Source organism: Labrus mixtus, chromosome 18 (assembly GCF_963584025.1).
Source record: "Labrus mixtus chromosome 18, fLabMix1.1, whole genome shotgun sequence".
Lineage (NCBI taxonomy): Eukaryota > Metazoa > Chordata > Actinopteri > Labriformes > Labridae > Labrus > Labrus mixtus.
In genome coordinates this window covers 16,778,519-16,804,308 of record NC_083629.1, presented here as the reverse complement: position 1 = coordinate 16,804,308, position 25,790 = coordinate 16,778,519, and the positions used below count along the sequence as shown (strand labels likewise).

General features: G+C 40.3%; 1 protein-coding gene across 1 annotated transcript in view; it reads left to right on the top strand.

Moving 5' to 3' along the window:
- Nucleotides 1-25,790, top strand: part of kcnh5b (potassium voltage-gated channel, subfamily H (eag-related), member 5b) — a 131,447-nt gene that overhangs the window by 48,606 nt on the left and 57,051 nt on the right. The gene's annotated exons all lie outside the window — the stretch shown is intronic.

Genomic DNA, 25,790 nt, shown 5'->3' with positions numbered 1-25,790 from the left:
TTCAGGCCATAAGCAGCTGTACATTATTCAACACATTTAGTATGCTTGGACAGTCATGAGGAGCGCTCGCTTTGTCTCATCATGCAAATAATCTGCCAACATGCAAACCTGCTGATATGGAACCGTTTTTAGATTTGTTGTTTTCTGCTCAATAAACTCGGAAACGATTCTGTGTTGATGGAGCAACAGGGAAATGATTCCTCGAAATCTGTTACACCATGTGAATAGGAATAGAGTTTCTGTTTCCATGGGCTGTTTATTTTGTTGCTCGGTGTATTGTTGTCACAAAAAACATTCACTCAGATATTCATAGATATTATGTTTATTGGCCTATTTTTTTTTCTTTTTCTAAAATTCTCTCAACGACTTTTGTCCTTTACAAAGCATTAAGTCTGTGCCTTCATTTTGGTCTATCTGCTGCTCTACACAAATGAGCGGTGTTGCACGTGTGTGCAGCCCAGGGTACCCTGAATCTGTATTTAGTGATTTTTATAGCAAGAAAAGAAAGTTGTATACTGTAGCAGAAGGAAGAGGCTGGAGGTCGGGTTGCTAGATATGATTCTAACATATCTGATTCTTACACGAGTAGTGGCAGCTGGTCAACTGAGGGCACTAGGGTGCACCCCGCCACCCCCTTACAAGGAGAATGACAAACGTTCGGATGTTAAATATAAAGGTACGATAAAAAAGTACCTTAAAGATAGACCTGCATGGTTTGTTACATTGTAGGTGTAAAAACATCCACTGAGCTCCAGCCTGAACTATAACAGTCCTGATAACAACATTGGAGCTCCCCACCCTTGTTTATGATTCAGACTGGTGCCTTAACCTTAACCCTTAATCTGACCAAAAGTTATGTTTGATTTAAAAAATCACCTCTACACAGTATGTACTGATAAAGAAATTAGCAATTAAGACCAAAACATTTTTTTGCAGCAGTCTGTCGGTATATTTATTTCTGCTTTAAAGATAGGCATTTTAATATAGGATTCCTTAGTTTTTTGAGCCGGCCTCATGCAGACACTCATGGAACTGCAGTCTTTTGCACTTCAGCATTAGCTTCTTTTCTCAACACCAGAGCTTGGTTACTTTCAAAAAATATTTAAGTTGTAATAATTTGGTTACACGCAATTAGGTCTCGATTGAAGTCTATCTTCTTTCATCTTTTTGCTGGTCACTCTTCCCACAGTGCCCCTCAGCATTTTGAAGCAGAAGAACTTTCAACTCTTGCCAAGTTTTGTGAAGCAGAAATCAGTGGATCCCTCTTTTTGTGGCGGCTCATGTGGATGCACAAAGATCAAGGCTTAGTTCATACAGGCACAGAGAAATAACAGAGCATTATGGGTCCAAAAAGAAGCTCTCTCTCCTATAAGAACAAACTGTACTTGCAAAGTATCCATCATATTGTCTGCATTTGCCCAGAAATCTACAGGAACAAGACGTACAAACTATAAACAACTTGTGAGTCCAGAAACACAAGGCAAATAGCCAGTTTTTATTTTTAGAGGCGTTCAAGTGTTTTCACATTATTCCTTTAAGTGTTTGGCCGGGAACACCAGTGTTCCTCCTGTTGTACAAACCTTAAAGCCAATTTTCAATTTGCCAGAACTCCAGAGGATCCTGTCTGTGCAAAATGTTATGCTTAAGCCATTTTTATAAAGGACTATGTTGATAAGAGATGCTGGGTGAAAACAAGCGTTTTAAAACAGCCAAATCTCATTTTGGAACAACAGTGTTTTTGTCCCGGTGCAACCTTTTTTCTATCGTGGAGTTTAGTATCGGGCTGAGCCAGAACCTCCCTGGGCTGTTCTCCATATTGTTTGTTTTCTGGCAACTGGACAGCAAGCAGCCTCAGCTTGCTAGTAAACAATACAGCGACATGACATGCTCCTCAGTGTCACTTCTGTCTGGCTGTGACTGATAGTCTTCCTGGCGTGGACGACCATCGACAGGCTGTGTGGGCAGATTTCTGATCTTTGCGACTGAGAGCTGATGTGTGAGACAGACAGACATTTAGCTTGTTTTGCAGATTGTTCCACGACTATAACAGTGCAGTATGATACAAATGATCCTCTTTACAACATTGTTGAGCTGCAGCAGACAAGGCTCCTTTAAAGGAGCCCATATTATGCTTTTTCTGGTTTTATATGCTCTTTAGTGTGTTTTCCAAGTCTCCTGTGCATGTTTAGGCACATCTATGTGCAAAAATACAAAGTCCGCGGAAACGCGGCTTCTCCTACGTCCTCCTGTTAGCTGCATGTAATGCTCGGTTCTAGCCCCCCTCCATAAAAATGTGTCAGTGTGACGTCTTGTCAGTGTGAGATCACTGATCTAAGCCCGTTGTGGCAAGCCCAGCAGCTCATGTTGTATGCCCGTTAACTTCTGTGGCACGCCCACGATATGCCGTAGCCTGCGGTAGCACAGTAGTGCTAAGGTGCTAATGTTTTTGCTCCCCGGCCCTCGGAGCCAGAGTGGCTGAGCGACTGACCAATTACGGCAGAGCCGACAGGCCGACCGATCAGATCAGACTTGGCACACGTGGGGACTCTGAACGTGGGCACTTCAGAGCCTTAGAGAGAGAGTCAGAAGCGAGCCGGTGCATGGAGCGGCAGTACACTTTTTTTTTCGAACTTTAGCTATTGTGAACATACTTTAGTAGGTACATAGATTAAATATACGAACCCCAAAAAGGGCATGATATGGGCTCCTTAAGAATTAATAAGTTTCATATACCACCGCTGCGTTAATGGCCGATAAATCATTTACTGAAGCTTTCCAGCTTAGTTATAAGCCGTTAATACATATGATACAGTATCTCACAAAAGTGAGTACACCCCTCACATTCCTGCAAATGCTTTATTATATCTTTTCATGGGACAACATTGAAGAAATTACAATTTGCTACAATGTAAAGTAGTCAGTGTACAGCTTGTATAACAGTGTAAATTTACTGTGCCCTCAAAATAACTCAACACACAGCCATTAATGTCTAAACCGCTGGCAACAAAAGTGAGTACACCCCGAAGTGAAAATGTCCAAATTGGGCCCAAAGTGTCATTAATTTGAGTGGCCACCATTATTTTCCAGCACTGCCTTAACCCTCTTGGGCATGGAGTTCACCAGAGCTTCACAGGTTGCCACTGGAATCCTCTTCCACTCCTGTTTCGCCCAGTTTCCGAAGGGAGGGGATCATGCTCTGCTTCAGTATGTCACAGTACATGTTCTCATTCATGGTTCCCTCAGTGAACTGTAGCTCCCCAGTGCCGGCAGCACTCATGCAGGCCCAGACCATGACACTCCCACCACCATGCTTGACTGTAGGCAAGACACACTTGTCTTTGTACTCCTCACCTGGTTGCCGCCACAAACACTTGGCACCATCTGAACCAAATAAGTTTATCTTGGTCTCATCAGACCACAGGACATGGTTCAAGTAATCCATGTCATTATTCTGCTTGTCTTCAGCAAACTGTATGCGGGCTTTCTTGTGCATCATCTTTAGAAGAGACTTCCTTCTGGGACGACAGCCATGCAGACCAATTTCATGCAGTGTGCGGCATATGGTCTGAGCACTGACAGGCTGACCCCCCACCCCTTCAACCTCTGCAGCAATGCTGGCAGCACTCATACGTCTATTTTCCAAAGACAACCTCTGGATATGACGCTGAGCACATGCACTCAACTTCTTTGGTCCACCATGGCGAGGCCTGTTCTGAGTGGAACTTGTCCTGTTAAACCGCTGTATGGTCTTGGCCACCGTGCTGCAGCTCAGTTTCAGGGTGTTGGCAATCTTCTTATAGCCTAGGCCATCTTTATGTAGAGCAACAACTCTTTTTTTCAGATCCTCAGAGAGTTCTTTGCCATGAGAGTGAGAGAGTGATAACACCAAATTTAACAAACCTGCTCCCCATTCACACCCGAGACCTTGTTACACTAACGAGTCACATGACACCGGGGAGGGAAAATGGCTAATTGAGCCCAATTTGGACATTTTCACTTCAGGGTGTACTCACTTTTGTTGCCAGCGGTTTAGACATTAATGGCTGTGTGTTGAGTTATTTTGAGAGGACAGTAAATTTACACTGTTATACAAGCTGTACACTGACTACTTTACATTGTATTAAAGTGTAATTTCTTCAGTGTTGTCCCATGAAAAGATATAATAAAGTATTTGCAGAAATGTGAGGGGTGTACTCACTTTTGTGAGATACTGTAGGTGTCCAGGTTGGGAAAAATAAGGTTGGCTGATGTTTATCCTCCTCGAGCGTGACACTTGCTTTGTCTTTATTGTGCTGTAATTTACCAGGAGGGCCATCTGCTCATTCTGCTGGGATAAATATTAGTTAGTCTCACTTCCAAAGTTTTTATTTTCTTCCCACATATCACAAAGCACTTATGAGCCAATTAGCAGTTACTGTATGGGTCACCACTGTGGCACTATTGGCAACCGTGAATGCTAAACACCCACAGCAAACCACTCCCTGACTTTCTGTTTTAAAAAGAAACAGCTTTGCAGCATCTAATAGCACTCTGCAAACTGATTTCATGCATTTTTAAATATATCCCCGTTGCTCTTCTTACCATTAACTTAGAGTTTGGAGAAGTTTGAAGTGTGCTTTTTTTGCACCAGTAACCACAACCCACAGTGATGTCACAGTGTCGACCAAGCAACAACCACCCGTGTCAAAAAACCAAGCCAAAGCCAAAAACTGCAATTCCTTGAGTGTCCGCTTGAGGAATCTCCTTATTAACATTTTTACAGCAGAAATAAACATGTTTACAGCCTGGTGCAAAAAGAAAACAGAAAACATTTTGGTCTCAGTATAGCTCATTTCAATATTCCTAAAATCTACATGCAGAACAAATAATTTGCTTGGATTGTTTTAATGCTGACAGTCTTGCATACGTTTGCATAATTAGGGTCGTCACTGATTTAATTGACAGGTGGGGGCCTTGTAGCTGTTTGCCAGGAGGCTAAGACCCGCCTTAATGCCTCCTCTTTGACTGTTTCTGGATTGGTCGAAAGCTAGTTGGAGAAAGCATTTTGAATATGGCGACCACCGCTTCTGAAACCGATGACGTCACTGAGGCCGAGTCCATGTTTTATACAGTCTATGGTACTGACACACCCTTGATTACACGTATTCCTCACTTTGACAATGAGAGGATAAATGACTGAAAGGCAGAGCAAAAAAGTATTTCGTTTTTGGTGAGTATTAATGCATGTGAGAAAAAGTCTTTAAGAGTCATTTGTGGCTCCCTTGGGAGCTCAGCAGAACTGGTAAATGTCCTTAAGTGATGTCACTTAAGTCTTAATGTTTTAATATAAAAACGGGGAGTAAGCTTAACAAATGTATTTAGTTTTGTTCTTTATCGCAACTTGAAGCTAGCTGCCAAAAAAACCTCCAACATATCGTGACTGTCTCTGTTGTTGGGTTGCATTGTGGGTAATGTAGGTTTTTGGGAAGATTGATTTGTGGAGTAAAAAATACCTTGGCTTCTTTTGCATCAAGTCTGGACATGGTTTCATCCAATCTCTTAGGGTTGCTCTTTAAAAAAGATTATGGGTTTCTTTCTGTCTCATCAGCACTAGCCTAAGTAAGTGATTCATTGAAGATGACAGATATTGGGTCATCATCATAGGATTTCTGCACTGCTGCAATTTTCTAGAAGTGGGAGCAGTTATTGAGGAACTTCAAGGCTTTAAGATAAAGAAATGTTACGCTAAAAAGGTAGAAAATCTCCTGAGAAGATACTTATGACATTTTCGCCAAAAATTCCTGCTTTAAGTGTATGTCGAGGAAGTTGATTAAATAGCCTTGAACAAATAGAAAATACAGTTCTGACACTGTGATACTGTTGTACAAAATCATTTATCACAAGTTATTTGTTTTACACCTTATAGATAGAACTGAGGTGACTGAAGGTTTTAGCTGAAAAATTAACAATGGCCTGTGATGCATTTTCCTTAAGTTGATCATCAGGCTATTTGTAGACCTCAATAACAAAGGCAGAGGTGAAATGAAACCTTAACCTTCAGCAAATAATGTTAGAGGCCATTGTTCAGGCTGTCACCTGGCAGAACGGTGTCAGGATCTGTCAGACTCAGCAGATCACAGTGATTGATTTATCAGACTTCTACACAATACTTTCTCTCTACCTCTATCAATCAAAGCAGCATGCTGCATGTCAGAGACGGACAGAAAACCTGACTAAGTTAACCAATTACTCCATCAAATATGTATTTATTCTGAAAGAAATCCTTTTTGGTGAGTTGTCAGATATTTGCCTAAACTTTTGCATGAAACAACGATAGCCTCAGAGCAAAGATTCCATTGTGGAAAAAAGACAAGAGTTGGGAGAATGAAAACGAGAGGAAAGAATGAAAGATGGGGACCAAAGACCAAGTGTGGGTCAAGTGCTGCATGTCAGATTCACTGCCTGTTTATACTCCTCTCTGGCCCTATTCTTCATTTCAAAGTTAATCTCGCCTGACAAATGCTCTCTGTTGGAGACACAGAAGTCCTGGGGTAAAATGGCCAGCCAGTTTAGCCCTGTGGTTGATTTTCTTTTAACCACTGACACATCAAGAGTGGGGGCAATGAGTTTGGCAGGGCAATATGTGTCTGGAAGAGTTCATTCGCTTATACTTTTGATGAGAGGAAACCTTTAAGCTAACAAGATACAGGAAGCTACAGGACCCAAGTTCTTGAATGTCTCAAGACAGGAACACGGACAAATTACGGGATAATCAAGGAAAGTATTCTAAGATGAAGAATAAAAGCATGCATTGTATCGGAAAGCTGGACCATAGGGTAGGGGAGATTCATACGCCACAGTTAAAATGACTTTCAGTGAACATAGAGGCACAAAACGACTCAAATTCATGCAAAGATAACCTTTCCAACTCAAATGTTTGTGCAGCTGTAGACCAAGAAATTGGCATCTGTTTCCAGAGGCATATATCATCCGTCAGATGAAGTTGGATGATGCTTCCCAATTTGTTCCCAGATTGATACAAGATAAATAAACCAGGATGTGAAAGAAAATAATACGTCCATCTAATAACTACAATTTCTGACCTTCCTGTTCTGGTTTTAAATTCTGGTTAAAACATCGGGTCCTATCTTTTCTAAAACAATTCCAAAAAAAATGATTTTGTTGTAGTCTCAATGTGTGCCAAATTACCCAACTTTCATCCAAGCCACTCGCTGATGTTGTGAATTTTAAGTAGGCCTACACTATTTTGATTTTAAAACAGTGATTTGGATTCAGGATGCGTGTGAGGCACTGAGAAAACACCGAAGAGCTCTTTAATGACCAGCGAAGGTGAAAGTATCTTGTAAATTGTAAAACATTATGAACCATATAACACTTTGGCATCATGTTATGCAGCACTTAATGCAAAAAAAAAAAAACATTACACAGTTGAGGACCACACAAACATTTACTCACGTTCCAACATATTTGCTTACAACTCCAACTTCTTGTTTAACCCCTGAGCTTTAAAACGTACATCCCTTTACTCGACCTTGTTAAAACTGACTTATTCTGTGTTGCTTGATTTGTGTTGGATGTAGGGATGACCGGTTAACCGCGGTTACCACTGTCTTGACTCTGAGAAATGTCAGGAAAATGAAAACCATGTGATCTGACAAATGTGTCTTTACACTGAAGCCTGATGATACAAAGACTCACTCATTGTTAGATTGTGGTGTAGGCCCGAAAAAGAACATCTGTCCAGACTCGACTGCAAACTGTCATCCATCAGGAAAGAAGAGCATCGTTTCAGGGACAGAGTGTTCCTTTTTTTTCTTTTTCTGGCTGACTAATAAAAAATAGAAACGTCAACATAATTTAAAAAGCATATCAACACTGACTGACTCTAAACAAAAAAACAGTCAGTTTGGACCCGACCGAACATTTTACACCTATCAAGTGTGATAACTCTTCTTCTATATTTTTTCGTGTTAACTGGCTGTTGGTGAACCAGTTTATAGGCGGATTTCTGCCACCAAGTGGACCGGAGATTGGGCAGTTCAAAAAAAGAATAATAATTAAAAAAAGTTAAAAACACACAACAAAAAAAAAACGATGTAATGAGTCGGAGATGTTTATCAGATCAGAACAGAACCAACATTCGTCTCTCTCTCTCTTACTTCTGTACTGTCTCGAGAACTTCTGTCACCTCTCATCTGTCAATCTGTCCCTCTGTCCTCTGTTGTTGTGTTCGTTTGTCCTCCAGTCACTCTGGCTGTCCGCCGTCTCCTCATATAATCGACCCAGCCTGAACCAAAGGACTGTGTGTACACTGATATCTGAACGACTCCTCTTCCTACTAGAGGCCGATCTGTACGACTCCTCCTCCATACCTCCCCTCTGTTCGTCTCTCCCAGCTGTCCTCCCAGCTGTCCTCCAACATGTCTTACACCCTGTTTGTCAAAGACAGTTCAGGGATTAATGGACCACTTAACTGTAACTGCCACCATCAGCAAAAGACATGAAAAGCTTTTCTGGGCCAAAGCACAACTCCCAGTTAGAGGCCAGAAATCATATTTAACTCACCAAAGGAAAACCCATGCCAATTAACGTAGATAAAAAAAACTAAGAAAAGCACACGTAAACCATCAAAAACATATACTATATACTGTATATATATATATATACAGTATATACTCTACACACATGCATAAATACATGCACATTAACACACAGCACTGCACAGACATAAGTGAACATTTAGGTGACCATACAATTTTAATCAGCACCTTTTAAAAGCGATCAGCATAACAGCTGATTTTAATCTGCATATAGTTATATGATATACATAACAGCATTAGCAAGTTGTAGAAGAATACTTGAATAATAAAAGGTGTCGTGGCAACTCATGGCTAATTCCACCTTCAGCACGTAGTCACACTCGGCAGGGGGTATAAAACACCTTTTACAAATGATCAGTAATATTTACAGTTCACTGTGTTCCCCTCATAGAAACAGCCTCCATCTGCGCTGATAACGCGTTATAGTCTAAACTGAGAACGCATACATTAACATCAAAAGGTTGTAACAGTGTCTTCTTTCTCAGTTCTTGTGAAAGATTGCCAAATTTCATATGTTGTTCTCCAAAAAAGACACAAAACATATTTTTTTCTTCTTTATATATAAATATAATCATTTTTAAATAATCTGGTACCAAACATTAAACATTTGCCCCCAAAAAACAACTTAATAAAGTGTTTCACTAAGATGGGACACTTGACAAAATTGACATTCTCCTCCAGAAGCAACATTGAGACTGTGCCAACATGAAGTGCCCGTATAGCTACTCTAACAGGAGTACCAAAGCAAAGTGTTCATTCTTCAAAAATCTGACTTTTGAGTTTTTAGTCTGAACTGTGCTCCGTTCCGGTTTGGAATGTTTACCTTGTTCTTTATAGTTCACACAAGGTTGTCAACCTTTCCGACACTTACTTACAAGTACTTACGTTACTTTTGTGTTTTAAAATGTTACAATCTCCATTTATAAAAACCACAGCAACGATGATATCATATCTTCAGTCACATTTTTTTAACCCAATGCTGCTGCAAGAGAAAGCGGCAGGTTCCATTCAAATTCCCAGGCTGACAAAGACTGATGATTCTTAAGTCAGAGTTCTGTTTATGTCACTGACAAAGAGACACAGAGCAGAGGAGGTGATTCTCTCTAAAATGGGAAAACAACATTGGCAACGTTTTGACACCATCACGTTTTTTCCCCAGTTTTCCTCGCTGTGGATCGAAATTGTTTGATTTGACTAGTATTGTATGGAGGTTTAGAATTCCGGCATCATGACAGCCCTTCATACACACCGTATATAAAGAGTGTAGAACCTTCATGAGGCAGCATGTAATGTAAAGGGACACCTTTTTTTTGTGATGCTGTAAAATGAGCATCACAAATAACAATGGAACCATAAATACTTGTTCAGCCCTTATGCTCCTGTTCAAGCAGCTCCACTGACACACATAACTGTACTGTATTGCTGTGTGCAGAAATACAGCAGCTTGTCATGATAGATTAGTTTCTGTTGTACATTCACTCTGCTGGAGAAGCTAAGTATTCTGCACTGAGTGGATGCCTTTTTTTCATTTAGGTTTCCTTTGGTCTGGGAATAGAGGCCCCCGAAACCTGCAGCAAAAGAAAAATACCAGAGGGATGAGTCAACCCCTGAGGTGTCTGGTGATCAAGGAGACCGATAAAGTACACAGGAGAACTAGGGTTAAATGGGATCATTTCTTTCTTTTGTAAATTGTGATAAATCAAGAAAAACAACATAGCATCTGGTATTGCTCAGGATGTCTCAACAAACAGCATTGCCAGAGGTCTGTTTTATATTGTCTTGCCAAGTTTGGCAAATCAAGAACTGTTTTATTTTGTTGACTAGCTGGTGCATGGAGGCCACCTCGCCAGCCAACCTTCCAATCAGGATCTAACCTAATATACCAAAAAGCAAACAGGTACAGTTATGCCTTTGGGAGCAATATGAGGTTCATTATCTGACCGGAGTACTGTTGATCTTCAGATGAGTTCTACTCCTGCGTCACAGCCGTCTTAACAATATTTACTTCTTTTTGACGCCAAGTCACAGGAAGTTTAAAAGTCTCTATGCTTGACTAGTCTTATAACTTTATCATCTCAACATAAAACAATCTCCAGTAGTCTGATCTCATTCTCAAAGGAATTGTGATATTAAGAGGTGGATTGGTGAAGAATCCCCAACCTGTTGGGGTTTGATTATGAAACAAGGCAATCTGGTTTTCTGTGATTGTTTTGGTATTTCATCACATATGACTAATGTTAACATCTTCACCTGGGCTGTCTCATCTGATAAACGCTCCACTCCACTCCAAATGCTAGTTGCTGCTCTTTATTTGAACCTCTGACTGTAGCGGTATGCTCCACAGCTCAACCCAACAGATCAAGTATTGGCAGATATGTCTTACTGTTATTACTGACTCAAAATAGAGAGTTCTTATCATTCACTTTAAAGTCCAGTTCCAAAGGTAAAAAAGAAATGCCATTCTGGAACAAAATGTAAAAAATCAAACCATACAATAAGACATTTGTTGAGTCTGCAGGGATTCTGATTCGTGGGAGCTTTGTGAAAAACCAACAACCAACAGATCAATGTGAGGTAATTTGTAAACCGCTGAGTCAACATTCAGGAGTGTCTGAGTCCGAGATGAGTCAATACAGAGAGAAAATCTAGCCACAGAAAGAACCCAGAGATGTTGTAAAAATCTACATCATGTAAAGGAAATAGTATATCACTGTTAGCCCTCAGGCCTTTGTAACAGCATCAGATTATTACCTACTTATGTCTCATGCAAGCTGAATACACGTTTCACAAATTGCTATTTGCTTTCATATTCAGTCTTTGTGGAATACTCAGTAGAGCATTTTGTTAGCATGAATTAAATTAATTCTCTTTTTTTTTTTTGACAGCCATGTATTGGTTGGCCATTCAAAGTCTGAATATGTTTCAGAAGATGGGGAAATTGTCAACTTCCAGAGGAGGAGCTAGTCATCTTTCTTGTTTTCATAGATTTTAAAATCACAATCATTGAACTATAATAATAACACCCACGGCCACGATCTGTTCGCAGAGAATTTGAAAATGATGGTTCTGCCATCTCTTTTCTTTGTTAGGAGACTGAAACATGCACTTAACAGAATAACAGGGACTTCAGAGCACAGGCGGTGATTTCAGTCTGAAAATGATTGCATAGTTCTTGTATAAGACCTTTTTTTATTAAACTGAAACAGCTTTGTCTAATTCCTACAATCTTCCCCACTCCAACTGACACTGCCACTTAAGTTTATTCTTGTTCCTGACACTAGCACTGGCAAGCTGAAAAGGTTACAGAAAGCACAGCTCTTGATTGATAGGTAAAAACCACAGAGTGAAATCAAACCTCCACACTGTAAACCTTCTAGTTTGTTACATATTTTAATAGGCGGGGGAAATGTTTCCTCTTTTGAACTCTATGACTATGCTCTTCTTTGTGTTTGTTAAGGTGAAAGACATTTCCTCACAAATGTTGGGAGAGAGAAATAAAATCATCAACCTCTGTTGTTGCTGTCACCCAGGTTGGTTTTCTTTTTTAATAACACAGAAGAGAAAGGTATGAAAGTGTTTTTAATAGGACGCCTGGATCACAGAGGTGAGGACGGTTAAGACCACAAAGCAATGGGAAAGGGCCGCCGCTTTGATCTATCACTGCAGCAGTAAAGCTGTGCAAAGCCTTTAAGTGTAGTGAAAGAAGACACATCCGACTCAACAGGTTATTTAATGTACCATTGAGTCTTTTTTTTAAGTCCCACCCAAAAATGTCCATCATTGTGAGACAAATTCCCTTGATTTTAATTAAAAGCAAAAACATGGATTCCAAGATCTTGTTCTTGGTAAATTGTATCCTCAGCGAAAGTTCAAACTTCTTATTAAGTTTAAGTAAGTATATTAAGTATTAAGAGTTAATCAGACCACCCATTTTTTTTCTTCACTAACAAGGCAAGGATTTCTGGAGACTACTGCTTGAGTCAAGCTGATTCTCACAACAGAAAACGGTTAACCTGCTAGGCAAAAAAAGATAATCGTACCCTGATGGTGAAGTCTTTCCCTCACTTCATTTTTTTTTTTTTTAAAGATACATTTTGCACTTTTTATAGCTTTATTGTGGAGAAATGATAGTGGACAGTGTCAGAAATCATGAAATGAAGAGTTGGGTATGACATACGGGAAAGGAATCTGGGCCCCCCTGCTTCGAGAACTGCAGCCTCTGCACACTTTCTATGAGGAAAACCTGATTTTGAGACTTGACCTCAGATAAATTACTTGGCAAGTTGGGCAATGTTGCTGTTGCTGCCAACATGAAAGAGGAATGTGAGGTATGTGATGGCAAGATTGGAATACCAAAAAATCTTGTTCATTTTCAGGCACTAGCTTACAGACAATAATGGGAATTACCTGGGCTCCAAAGGGTTTGCTGGCACCAGTGATGTGTGCAGCCAGGTGGAAGGATGTGCTAGGAAATGTGGCCTGATGGCCGTGCAGTCTAAGTGAAAGAGACTTACCAGGCTCAGCAGAAAGAGAAAGAGGTAAAAGAAAAAGACACAAAGAAGCAGGTAAAGAAGGCCTGGGGGAAAGGTTTCTGCTTTGGCACTTTCCTGAGTGGTTATCGGACTTTAAACTCCGCCTGATGTTAAAAATTCTGTAGCCAGGACCCTCCTGGAGCCTTGAGCTGTTTCCACACATTCCCATAATAAGTTTGGGTTTCACTGAGTGGATTGGAAATCCTCCTGACGTAACACCCCCACCCATCCACCCCTGCACACTTATCCAACTCTCCACAGGGGCCTGAGGAGGGGAAGGGAAGAGATGGAGGTTTGATGAAAATGATGCCGGGGTACAGGAGGAAGGGGGATACGATATTGGAGTGAGATGGAAGGAAAAGTGCACAGGGGTAAAAAGGAAGGAAAATTGGATAAGAGGGGAGGAAAAGGTGCAGAAGAAGAGAAGGGAAGGAAGGAATAGGTTGGGAAGACGCTGAGAAAGAAGCCGCTGGGAGTGTCATTTTTCCCTCTGCCTTCTCAACTGAGATACTCTGATTAGTTTGGAAAGCACTACAGAGAGAGAGAGAGGGAGAAACACATCCACTCAGAAACAATTGGATGGTGTAGAAGTGGAAAAGACAGGGCTCTACATTTTCCTCACGGATCCTGTGGGAGTCTATCCTGTGTGTGGTCTTTCTCTGACAGCGAGGCGATTAGTACACTAATCCTTAAAGAGCCATCTTGCTCTTAATTTTTTTGTCGGTTTGTCCTTACTATCCTTTTCTCTCTTTTCCACTGATTATCCCTTCCGTTTCTTTTTGTCGCTCTCTTTGTATTCCTCTTACCCTTTTGTCCTAGGCATTTCCTCATTATATCTCTCCAGCGTGTCTCTTTTTTCCCTTCTCTCTCTCTCTCCCTTCCTCTCTTCTTTCCTCTGACTCACTTAGTCTGTGGACACTAAGTGGCCCAATTCAGGGGGCACTCGGCCCTGAAATCAGATCCATACTTCACCTCAACCAATTAGCTTCAAATTTTCTATGTCAATTAAATACACCTGTATCCGTCCACGAAGCTTTATTGTAATTTTAGGTTAAAAACGGCTGGCAAACCACAGAGATTCATTGCGCCAGTCTTCTCCAAGTGACTGTGAATGCTTTAATGTAGCAACAGTAGAGCATCATCCATCCCCTTCCAGGACAGTAACCAATCGGTAGAGGGTTTAGGATGTCGGGCTTCACCAGCGCCTTAAGAAACTTTTATGACCAGAGATGGGGACCTATGGGTCTGTGGTCTTTGTAGGAATAGAATTATCCTTGTCCCTTTTTAGAAAGTGTTCATTTTGGCAGCTATTTTAGACCTAGTCATAGTCCTTGTCTTTGGACGAAAATGCATGTGATAAGAGTGATACAATTGTGAACATTGTGGCTGCACTGATTTCAAATCCTGTATATTTAACTAGTTTTATAGTCTGCCAGCATTGTTAAGTTCTGTTTGAGCTTTCCAGTTTTCAGAGATGGGACTCGAGTTGTCCGTGAATGAAATCTGTTAGTGTGTTGTGTGCTGCTCTGTTGTCATGTGTGGAGTCTCTCACATCTTTAACATTTGTTAAGATTGGAGGAATATATTAGTGTGGGCCAGGATTTACATAGTAAACAGAGAATGTAGTGTATTTTGATGTTGTGAATGCTTTCTCATCTAGACTAGTGCTTGAATCCAAGGGCAGCTCATACGTGAAGCAGTCAAAACAACCCTACAGGGCCTCAACGCTTGATGGAGGCCATGTTTTGACTGTCCTCCACTTTGTCCGCACTCCCTCACTGCAGGGGTATATGATGTAATGAGTAGACAATCCAAGTGAAGTGCCTGAGTGACATATAGGCCTCAGGAACTAGGCTATAACACTTACCTAGGGTCTTAATCGTTTGTTCGAAGGAAGCCTCCGAATGACTAGTCCTATAAAAAAAAGCTTTAAAGCTCCCGATGGATAAAGTCATTGTTACATACTGCATTGGCCAGCCAAGTATGAATTAATGCTAATCGTTGGCGTTTTACAGTGTTTGTTCTTATAATTGACAATACCTGAAAGTTTAGCAATTGTATTTTTAGTAGGGACCAGATATTACCAAATATCAAAGGAGGCAATGGGGTTAACCTCCTGGCCAATTGTAGTTTGTATCTCAGCCCTCCTAAATAGCCTCCCCTGCATCTTCTTGACAATGGTGAAATGTTATAGAGAAGGCAGAAAGGAAGAGATTTGAATCCTCACACGGCAAAGTTCCCACAACTAGAATACAAAATCTCAGAACCAGTTCAGAACCAAGGGAAAAGTTAATGAAGTCGTTACACCTATCTTACCTACATGGTAAGAGGTTTTCTTTTTTTTCTGCTGAGAAATTAAAAACTTTAAATACACAGTAAATAAGCGAGTAAAGAGTTTAAGTAATGTGAACTGAGTTTAAGTTACTGATAATAAGTGCTTCTATAAATGTCTAGCTCATAGTAATTGTATTTAGATGGCAGTTACATGTGTTGAACTAAGTCACTGAGGTTGTTCATTTATTAGGAGTAATTGTATCTGCATGTCAAAGAATATATGTAAAATGGGATTGTAAATTGGAAGTTACTGCTAGCAAAAGTTAAGTTTGGTTTTCTTTCCAACTCTGAGGTTTGTTTGGGAATATTTTACAATTTAAATTTCCTCCTATATTTTCAGTTTCCAAACAGTACTCTGCTTTCTATTCACACAGTACCTAACATTTACTCCTGGGAGTTACTACTACAGTATACTGTTGTTGGACTCTGCAGCTCTTCTGGGTTTAGGTACTGTACTGATTGATGGGAAATCAGCACCAGCTTTAAAGGTTGAACACTTCTTTACAATCCACTTATATTGTCATGGGTCATCCAGGGATAGACACAGATACTCTGTACTCCTATTCTGACTTTTTTAACTTTGTGCCAGTCTACTTTGAGCCTTGATACTGTAAGCACATGATCATGAATCTCCTGACTGTACATGTATTCATCGCTCTGTCCTCTGGAGGTTGCATTGCTATTCACTGTCAGAGTCTTATTCTCTTCAATCACAAAGCCATCCTCCACTCAGCAGCTTAGAAAGTCATGGTGGCACTTGTAACAGAATGCTAAACATGGACGAGGGAACACACTGGGCACCTTGGCACACTGAATAATAAATGTGATCGGAGGTGTATATGTTTCTTGCTTTCCTTACTGAGTACCAAACATGGATCTTGTCATTGAGATGCTGCATGCACAGGAAAGACATATAATATATTTTTGCTATATTCACTCTAAAATATGATTTCTTGGGTGGTACTATGCAGCTGAGAAGACAGAACCCTACATGTCTGGATAGTTCTCAGAAGTCCTAATTCATACTATGGGGTTGGTTTGATTAGAACTATTTCATAGTTTTGGTCCCTTTGTCCTTGTTCTTCACTGGTGTGTGTAACTTGTTGAAGTAAAATGGGGGATTTCAGTGTCTTCCTGAACTGAGATGTAGATCAAGCCTTGGGTTAAAGTATGAATCGTACATTTGTTCAATTCATTCATTAGTCGCCTACTCGCTTACAAAACAGCGACAAAAACGGCTCCTGCTTACTTTAACTCTCTCATCCAGGTCTACACTCCCTCGCTCTGCCAGTGAAAGGCGTCTGATCCAACCTTCACAACAGGGTCCGAAGATGCTGACTAGACTCTTCTCCTCTGTCGCCCCCCCGGTGGTGTAATGACCTTCCAAACTCCATTCGATCTGCAGAGTCCCTCTGCACCTTTAAGAAAATGCTAAAGACCAGCTCTTTCATGAATACCTACTAACTTAATGATGATGATCTCAATATTATATTATTGATGATGATAAAGGTAATGAAGATGGTTTTTGTTTGATAACGACGACTTATAAGATGGTTTGTATTAGGGATGCAACAATCCCTGCATGCTGACTCACAGGCACACACAGGCACACACAGACACACACAGACACACACAGACACACACAGACAGAGCCAATTTAGAGAGATATACAAGGCGCAGAAACTAGTTAAACGCCAAACCGCTAAAACTGCAATTCACAAGTCAGTATTGAACCGTGGATGCCGTAGCGGACGGTTCAATATTTTATTGAGAATTGTTGCATGCCTAGTTTCTATACTGATTAGAGCTCTCAAGAACTGCCGTCAATGTTGTGCTTTGCCTCTGTGCAATGCCTGTCAGCACCTGTGTGTCCAATCGGACTCAAAGCTGATCGTTTGCTCTTACTGACATTGTTCCCCTTTTTTCTAGATCCTTGCTTCTGTTGTACTTGTTCTCTGATGTACGTCGCTTTAGATAAAAGCGTCGGCTAAGTGAATTTTAGAATTGTAGTGATTGAACAAAGCATTAACATATCTCTTTTAAAACTTAGATGGACAAAACACATTTACTGTACTCTAATATTTACATTTGCATAACACTGGTGACAATGCCATGCAAAATGCTTGACATCAAGAGCAACTAAAGTCTAGTCCCTTGCCCAAGAACCCTGGGGTTGGAACCAAACCACCAATCACGTGATCAGTTGACCAATAAACAACTTAACATTAGACAAAATTTAGGAATCACACAATGAGGATTAAAAGGAAACAGTCCAAATGATTAAAGACAAGATATGATTTTTTGGTATCTATTTTTGATAAAAATGTATAGCCTTTCACTTGACACTTCCCATACTGTAACTTGATTGTCTTTTGGTTGATTCTTGCTAGGTAAGACCCAGCATCTACCGAGCTTTACACTCATCATGTTAAAACATACTGCCAAATGTTGTACAACGTTTTCTGTAAGATGAATAATGCATAAGTTTGATAGTACAGGTACCATCAGAAAAAGTTAAACATATTGATGAACTCTTGGGAAAGTAGCTGTGGTTGGTGAGAGAAGTGGGTCAGGGAATGTGAATACACCTAAACACAAACTGAGCAAGCGGCCATTGAAACTTCTATTTTGAAGAAATGTACTGTAAGGGAGCTTCAGAGAAGATGTAAAATCCTTTTCTTGCTTTAGAACCCACTTCCTGGAGGGATTGACTGACTCGACCATTAGTGTAGCCATCCCTGCTGCGCTCACAGCTCTCTCTTAAAACCTGACATGCGGATATCACCACAGCAGGAAATTAGCATACACCTACTTGCCAGAGAGCAAATCAGGTCAAATACAGTGATTCCCAGACAAGAGAAAATATATAAGCTTTCAAGTGGATGGATAGTTGGGCAGATGGATGTCTGCTCAGCCTCCTCAGGCAGAATGAGGGTGTCAGAAAAGTATATTATCCAAACATTTCACTGCAGAAAGTGGGGAAATCTCAGCCTTCTTTCACCCTGACCTGCCTCGCTTAACTTGTTGACATGGCAACCACAGAAAGTGCAAGAGCACATGCTGAGAGAGTATATTGCTGCTGTAAAGTGAAAACGACTCCTATCTTAGAGAGTTTATTACGTCTCTGGAAGGAGCACATGCTTCTTTTCTGGACAGATTTCTGCAACTCCTGGGCTTTTGAAACATTTTAATAAATCTGTGGATGAAGTTAAATATGCATCTAAATATATGCAATATGTGCAATATGGAGAAACTTTCATGCAAACAAAGGGAAAAACTGAAAGAAAAAACCTGAATAGGTTGTGTGAAATGTGTAAGCCAATAATTATCAAGTCACTTTATAATCATGCTATAAGGCTTGAATGGAAATGCTGAGCAACACCAGTTGACCTTCTTTTTGGGTCTGTCTGGATGGAAATCAACACAAGTCATTTATTTTTATTTGATGTTTCAAAACTGTAGAGTTTTATTGTGGTCAATCTAAATATGGAAATACAGCTGTAAGTTACCAACTCTTATCAATTGATAGTACCATAAGGCTCTATTTTAGGACCAATTTCATTTTCTGTTAACCCACTTTCCACTTGGTCGATATAATAGCATGATTTTATATCCTTGCTATGCAGATCACACCAATATGTACAGTACTTCTTCTGGTATTTTCTTTATTTGACCAGTTATTAAAGGCTCTAGAATTAGATCTTTGAGTATTTGAAAAGGCTACATGGTATCCGAGATGCAGCTGTCAGAATTTGACCAAATCACAAAAGCATGATCATATTTCCCCTATTTTAGCTCCTCTTCACTGGATGCCTATCTGCTTTAGGGAGTATCTTAAATTTCAGTCATGACTTTTAAAACCCTGCATGTAATGACTTCAGGCTTCTTGCTGAGCTTCTCAATCTCTACTCTCTGCCTGTAGCTTGAGATCCTCAGGCCCTCTCAGCTACTCCCTGAAAAAGACTGAAGACTATGGGGAGACAGGGTTTTTACTGTAACTATTTGACTCTTACCGTTTGGAAGGGCTTACAAGACCTGGAAATATTATCTAATTAGTTATTTTTGCATTGTAGCTTTTATCTTGACATGTCAATACCAATATCTTCAGTTTTTCATAATTGTTTTCTAAAGAAGATCCTAAAAAATTATTTGGCAGATTCATAAAACGGTTCTTAAACTGATGAATTGTTCACACTGATGATCTTAAACTGATGAATCCCCTCTCTTCCTAAATTGGAAGCCTGTGGCTGTTGTTCTTAATAAGCATAGAAAGATGGGTCTATATAAGGGCACACACAGAAGTCACACAGGAATGAAAAGAAAATTAGAAAGATCTTGGGAATACCAAAATTCACAACTGGCAGATTAAATTGTATTACGTTAGTAGTTTCAGTAGTGAATTTGAAATATAAATTTAAAAAATACGTTCGATGCGCCAATCCAATTTTGTGCCAGTGTGTATGCCTGTATGTGAATGTTACTTCCAAAACTTTTTGAGCTAATCTCAAGTGGACACTCGAGGAATTGCGGCTTTTTACGCTTCTGCATTGGCTTCCTTTTTTATAATGTCGGAAGTTGCTGCTGGGTTTAAGTCTGCTTGCTTGAGTGTATCTGAAGGTGTTGATGTGATGCTTTTACATTTTACTTCTGCATATTTACAGATTAGTGCATCGTAATTATCCATATATAGATAAGTGTATTTTCATTTATGTATGATGAGCATGCTTTTGCATATACAGTATGTGTGAATACTGTATATAAATGCACATTCATTGGCTCATGTTCAAAAGTGTACTAGGTCTCAGCTTGCTGTTCGTGCCACTTTAGAAACAAAATACTGAAATTATAACCCGGGATGAATTTCACAGCATTACACTCAGCCATAAATAATTAATATCAGCTTCATCTGTTTTATGTGTACTTTGTAAATCACCCGGGGTTAGGTTATGATTCACACACTATTTCCATAATTATCACCAGTTGCAATCGTCCTCGCTGTGAATCTTGTTCTCGCTCATTCATTTATGTGCCCCATCTCCCAATAGCTCCCCCAGTCAAAAGCCTCTAAATGTGGGCAATCACGCCTATTTATATTATAATTTTTAAATTTCTGCTCTCGTAATCTAAGCTGGAGCTAGATATGTGGAGCTTGCAGTCAGACGGGTAGCATGGGGATAATTGAATCAAGCAGGTGCCAGGCATGATAGATCGGTCCTCCTCCAGTATAATTGCTGACAGTGGTGAAAATGGGGCCAAGCTGTGATTACCACGAGTCCCAGTGTCGACCTAAGCTTTAAAAGTGGCTCTGTGCCTGTCTCACCTGCTGATCCAAATCACAGGGGTTAAAAATCCACTTCACAGAGCAGAGGGTGTGAATAATGCCCTCAGATGTTAGATCCCCTGTCTTATTGTCTGCTAACTGGTATCAAAGCAACCTCCTATCCTCCCTGAGCTGCGAAAGTCGACTGCTTGAACCAAAGTCAGATGAAACCAGGAGCTGGAAGGTCAATCAATGTGTGCTGCAGGTGTCATCCGATGCTAACACCCAATACCGAGCAGACTGGGGCCTTCTGATGAACCACCAGAGACTACTAAGAAACTTGTGCAATACTTTTAGCCCTAATGCTTCATATACGCAGCATTTGTAACCCATGACCTTTATCAGAATGAACTGTAAGCATTTTTACGGATTTATTTATAATATGGAGGGAAAATAGACCCAATAATCAAGAATTCAGTTTAGAAAATATCTGGAAAGTGGTAGGAAAATGAAAGCAGTTAAAATCCATTACGCTAAACTAGAAAAGCTTTAATTGAAAAGTTACAAGGAGCCCATTATTGTGCAACTTTTAGGTTGATTGCTGGTGTTGTACTAGTCATTTGAATGGATCAATAACCCATCAAGCCCCTGCAGATATATTGCAAAAGAGCTGATCGACCATTAAAAGTGTGAAGAAATGCATGCCATGCTCATTGTCTCCGATAAACCACAAGGGTCAGACAATAACGGCCTAGAAAATGTTTTCAAAATATCAAAAGTCCACTGTGCAAGTTTATGAAGCAAATCTACCCACCTCATTAAAGCTGCAGAAGACAACATTAGTTCATGACATTTTTAATGTAAATAACAAATGCATTTTGTTATGAATAGATTCCCAAGAAAGCTATAAGTCACAGGTCTCCTTGCTCGTCAGAAGGTATTGACTGCACCTGTGATGCTCTCCTCACCTGATGGCTGAATTGCCCTCCAGGGACATTTGAAGTTTTTTGAACTGAATTGAATTGAATTGACAATCAGCTGGGTTGGGAGGCTATATAGGGAGGTGGAATGCTTCTTTGCTCATTTGGTTGTGTGGATCCAGAGAGTCACCACCATCAGTTGGCTTTCTGCGTTTCTGTGTTTTTATTTTGAAAATGACCGAATGCTCTGTATGTTCATTGTGTGACTTCCTGTCCGGGTGGATCTACTCTGTTTAGCTCGACGAGTGCTTGCAGCCAGCTTAGTCGAAAATAGACTCGACGTGTATTTGAAACAGAGCAGAGCGTAGTTGCGCTTCTGGCACGCTCCAGACTCGGGCCTTGGCACATGCAGTGGAAAGAGACAGCGGAGCCAGAAGAGAAGGCCAATTAGCTGGGGCTACTGCCAGTCTATTGTTACGGCCCCGGCTAGTGGCGGGTGGTCACGTTACCGCTTGGACAACATATTTGACCATCATTTAGGGCCAACATATAAACATATTACTAGTAATGCAGTTAAACTGATTCTGGTGCTGACTAGCTAGGTTGACATCATTTAATTGACTAGACATGCATATCCCTAGTTTGTTGCCTTAGCCATTAGTTTGATTCCTTGTGACATTTTGGCTACGGATATCAGACCACTTGTGTTCCTTGTTACATCAGACATTTTTCAAATTTCAGCATTATTTTTAATTGGCTTGTTGTAGCTACTGCGTCAGAACAGCGTTGAGACTGCCAAGCTCTTCTAAAGGGGGTTTCTTTTCAAATTAAAATCAATAAAAACATGGCTACCTATACAGTATCAGTATCTGTAATACTGACCCTATTTTTTTTTTTTAGCTCACAATATATTGGAACCTGACTCGATGACACCAACATTAATGATAGCTCAGTACACGAAAAGAGAGGAGGGACTTTCTTTTCCTTTTATAATTGGGTTAGCTGCCCCTTTAATCCCTGGCTGCATGCCAACCTTTGCTCCAATCTGTTCCTCATTTCATTTGTCTATATCTGAAGAGAACCTTCCGACCTCGCATATGATTGCATCCATTTCCTGACATATTGACTGGTATTGCACAGCCAACATCAGTACAGCGTCGAGTACAGAGATGAAGCTTTTCCCAGTTCAGCCTCACTTGTCCCTCCTCATGAAAACCAGTCAATTGTTTACCAGGCGCTTGTGGTTCAATACAAGCAGTCCTCCATGACTTCATTACTCCTGGCTGGCGGTCCAAAGGGAGCCCTGCTGGGCCCCTGGTGGCCTTGTTACCTTCAGCACTGAGACCTCAGAGGCGGCATATCTGTGCTGTATTTTAATTCAGTCCCATTAGTGAAACTGCAACACACCTTCTTGGCTTCAAAACATCAGATGGAGAAACGCCTGTTCACATAAACAGTGAAAACAAGACAAGAATCCATTGGTTCTTAGAGTTTGTATTAGCATATGTTCATATTCAGAGGGATTCACACTCAGCGACACAGTAGAATAATGAAAAGGTAATCCCTCTCTCTTATTATTGCTTCACATAGTTGGCAAAAGGACAGCTGTGAGCATATCTTTTTTTTTAAAAAACCTTTTACTTTCCTTCATCAAGTGTTTGAAATACTGATAACAAAATCTGGAGAAATGCCACAATGTTAAAAATAAAAATCACTCTTCTGTTTTGATTATGTTAAGGCTAAGAGTTACACGTAAATATTCACACTTAGAGCCCTTGCTGATCTGACTGACAGGCACACGAGTTCTAGCCATTAGCCAGGAGGCTAAAGGCTCGCCTTAGCGACTGTAAGCTAGTGTGACAGTGTCTTCTAACAGCATGTGACGCAATAGAGTGTCAGCGACAAAATCAGCTTGATTCCCTTGTTTCCTATTTGAGTGTCCTAACAGCCCACGATGGAGGCAGTGTGGCGTGATGCGCCCTATTTACCCCAACGCCCCATTTCTACTTTAATTCCTATCGCTTTCATAGACATGGATAAGGAACTAGGAAGGAAGGGGCTCTACAAGGCACTGGCTGTGTTTAACAGGAAAACCTTTTTTTTTTTTTTTTTTCCTTCACTTTTCTCACTTAACAGAGCTTGTTAGCTTGTTTTACAAAGTGGATGTAGTGGTGTATTAATTATAAATCCATAAATGAATGTTGTGCTTTGACTTGTGTCAGCACCAGAGGAAACCTTTATTCTGCTCTCCATGAGCTATTTATTAAAATGTCTTTGTGATTCGAGACACGGTGTGAGGCAGCATTTCCAATATGGTGACCGCCATCCATGCCATGTCCATGTTTTATACAGTCTATGACTTCAGTTGTACATACATCAATTGACTGTGCCCTGTGCTGTACAACACATATTGGTCACCGTCTTTCTTTAATTGTAATACATTTAGTTGTGTTGCCATAAAAAAAAAGGTTTAAAAACACTTAAGATTCCTTTTTCCTTGCTCGTGACTCTACATTTTGATACATGATGAGCACCAATGCTATCATTCAGTAAAGTCACCCTGTCACACTGTGAGCCGTCCTCGACTTATTATTTTAATCAAGATTTATGAGTGTGATTAAAAGAGTTGGAGTGGCGATTCATCTCTGAGCTCGAAGTGTTTGTCATCAGCGGGGGGTTCACTGAGTCACTGGTGTCTCTATATATCTTAAGGGAACTCTCTTCTCCACATCACTGGTTAACTGTGCAATGTTTGTTACAAGTTGAGTTATTCTTCAGTCACTTTACATTCAGTATGAGAAACAGCTCACTCTCATATGACAAGCTTTTTGACTTCCTCTGTGTTACTGTTTTTTGTTCTGTCCTTACTCTTCAACTTCTTTGTTTTGTTCTTTCTTACTGAATATGCATGTATTGGAGAAGAAGTCAAATACAGACTTAAAAAATGTGACATATCTCATAGCCATTGTTTACTTTAATCAATTTCTGAGAGTGGACAAAAAGATTGTAAACATTAATGTGCTTATTTTATATTACAGAGGCCAGCCCTTTACTGTAGGTTAGCTTAGCATGAGGACCACAGTCTCTTATGGTTAGTGTAATGTGTCGCCTCTACACTCTGCTTTTCATTAAATGAAGGAAAAATAATATCTCAATCAGTGAATGTAAAGGTTGTTTTTTGTTGTAGTTTGAGCCATTGCTTTAAGTAACTCAAACCACCATAAGTCATTTAAAGGAGATATGAGGTTTCTTTTCTTTTGAGGGCTTAGGATGTTCTAAATATTTTCACAACAAAAACCAAACATGCCCAAAGGAAATATATCGATGAGTAATGACTTCCTGAGGGCGAGTAAAGTCAAACTCCCTCTTGGATTGATCAGCACTGTGCGACCACGCTTCCTTCAGCTTGTTTGTGGCACTCAGAGGTTCAAACATGTTTCCTTCATGTTTTTTTTTCACTCTAAGTGAACCCTCCCTCTCCAACCGTTAGCTTCAACTAAATCAACTTTGAGATGCACATCTTTACTTTAAATTGACTTCAGAACTTGTTGTTAATGTTTATCAGCCTTTACCCTGCTGCTCTCCACTTCACAGACACCTGCTGTTGAAACAGGATGGGAGGGGTAGTGTGTAGTGTGTAGGCAGGAGGGGACGGGGGAGATGAGGGATGGAGGAGGAGTGTCCAAATAGATCATCTGTTTTTGTCTGAAAAGCTGCTCTTAAGGTCCCTAGTAAGCCCTTAAAGTACCGGCTAGCTTTAGGTTAGGGATTTGATTGTTTATTCCTCATTTTTTGAGAACCCCAACAAGGTTTCTTTTGCAGATTTTTATCCTGATAAAGTCCACAGATTTTAAACCTCCCTAATGTCTGGTGTGGAAAATGTCTTAGCTGTGCTCAGGGTGTAGATATAAACACACATTTGTCACACATCAGTGCTCTGCTACCTGCAGCCCGACCCACTCAATCTGAAACCCATTATCATTCCTACACGCCAATAAGGACTCTATTAAGCTGACCTAATTAGGAGTAAACAATGGGATGTTACTAAAAAGAAGCTTATTTACTCAGTTAGAGTCACAATTACAGAAATGATAACCTCCACAACACTGGGATGTCTCTGCCCATTTTTCAGTCAATAATAATT